A 2,228-nucleotide genomic window follows, 5' to 3' on the forward strand; every position below is an offset into this window, starting at 1 on the left:
AGATGCTCGCTCACGACTTACCCCGAGTTTCGAATGCTTCGAAAAGAGACAGCAAAGGCCCTCGCCGACTGGATCTTCGAAGACATCCTCTGTCGATGGGGCGCGCTCAGCGAGATCATCACCGACAACGGTACAGCGTTCATCAAGGCGGCCGATTACCTTTCGAAGAAGTACCACATCAACCATATTCGAATCAGTGGGTACAATTCGAGGGCGAACGGTCTCGTCGAACGTCCGCACTTCAGCACGCGACAAGCCTTGTTCAAGACAGCCGACGGAGATGAGAAGAAATGGTCCCAAGCTGCGTATTTTGTATTTTGGTCCGAGCGCATCACGACTCGACGACGCATGGGCTGCTCACCCTATTTCGCTGTTACGGGCACCCATCCGCTCATTCCTCTCGACATCGTCGAAGCTACGTACCTGCAACCACCACCGACCTCGGTCCTTTCGACGACCGATCTCATCGCCCGTAGGGCCATTGCGCTCCAGAAACGCGTCGAGCAAGTCACCGAACTCCACTCGAAGGTCTACGAAGCACGTCGAACGGCAGCAATTCGCTTCGAGAAAGAGCACGAGCACTCGATCCAGGATTTCGACTTCAAGCGCGGAGCCTTAGTGCTCATACGCAACACAAAGATCGAGAAGTCCCTCAACCGCAAGATGCGCCCGCGATATCTAGGCCCCCTCATCGTTGTCTCGCGCAACAAGGGCGGCGCGTATATCGTGTGCGAACTCGACGGTACAGTCCTCGATCGACCCATCGCAGCATTCCGCGTCATTCCGTACTTCGCGCGCAAATCCATTCCAATCCCCGAAGATCTCGAAGATGTCTCGACCGAGCGTCTTCGAGAACTCGAACTATCGAATTCTCTAGGCGATGACGACGATGATGAAGTCGAAGAAACCGAAGAACGCGACGAATAGAGGTTCTTCCCTTTTGTTACTCTTACACCACGATACGTACTTTCTTCTCTCCATTCCTGCTCTCACGTTACGCGATATGCTTGATTTTCTCCTACGTTCTAGACCATCCCTTGTACGAATATCTTCGATTCAACTCGATAGTCGCGACATCGTTCGACGTTCTACGAACGATTCGATTCGACCGTTGCGCGGAGGCTCACCTTAGACGAGTCCTCCTAGGCTGAGATGACAAACTGAGCCTATATTTTCATTAAGTCCATTTTCCCTCACTACGAACATTTCTATTTCACCTTCTATGTCCTTCGATCATATTACGACTTGCTTCGAACACACTTATTTTCATTTCCTTTTCTCTTAGTTCCCGCTAGGTCCGTCTAGGCCAAGGGCCACATTTTCCATTCGACCATCTACGCAATACTCTACGACATAAGGATAACTACGATACAAGACGACCCGCGCCATCGCCTACTCATCGTCGACAGCCCCGCGCACGAACCCGATTCCCCCCTTCGCGAGCGCGGCCTTCTCCATCTTCTGGAGGTCGAGGTCCATGTCGTGGAGGAGCGCTCGACGGCGCGCGATGTGAGCACGCTCCTCGCAGATGACGCGGATGATTCCACGAGACTCGTCGTCGAGGTCGAGCGCATCGAGGTCGTCCTGCTCGAGCCCAAGGCGGCTGGCCCCATCGAGAGGCCGTCGTAGAAGGGGGCGCGGAGGCTCGTCGACTCGGCGCTTTTTCGAACCACTCGCGTCCGCGACCGAAGGCCCAGGAGAGGCCGGCCGAACTACGAAGTCGTCAGCAAAGGCCTAGGACAAGAAGAAACGACTTACTGCGCTTCTTGGTGGTTGATCCCCCGCCGCGCGTCTTCTTTGTCTTGCCCAGGACAGACACCTTGTCGAAATAGCAGCCCTGTTGGAACTGCGCGCACCTATCGCAGGTCGTAGCGTTCTCGGCCCACACGCAATCGACCGGGGCCGAGCGGTAGCCGGCGCAACGGTCACACTGTCGAAGATTTAGCATCGAACCGCTTTGACGGAGGGACGAACGTACCTTCTGCCCGGCCTCGCGCTTCTCCATCGCCGCGGCGGCCATGTCGACCTCGGTCATCGCGAACGGACGTTCGACCGTCCGAGGAGTCTTCTACGAAAGAAAGATTAGCGATCGAACGACGATAGAAGAAAACACATACGATCGAAGGGTCGTCCGACAGTTCGGTGACCTCGTCATCGACCCTTGCGCGCCCTTTCCCCTTGTCGACACCGGCAGGCGCAGGGTCGGGAAGAAGTCCTTCGGCGGCCGC

This window comes from Postia placenta (assembly GCF_002117355.1).
Source record: "Postia placenta MAD-698-R-SB12 unplaced genomic scaffold POSPLAscaffold_14, whole genome shotgun sequence".
In the NCBI taxonomy this organism is placed as follows: domain Eukaryota; kingdom Fungi; phylum Basidiomycota; class Agaricomycetes; order Polyporales; family Adustoporiaceae; genus Rhodonia; species Rhodonia placenta.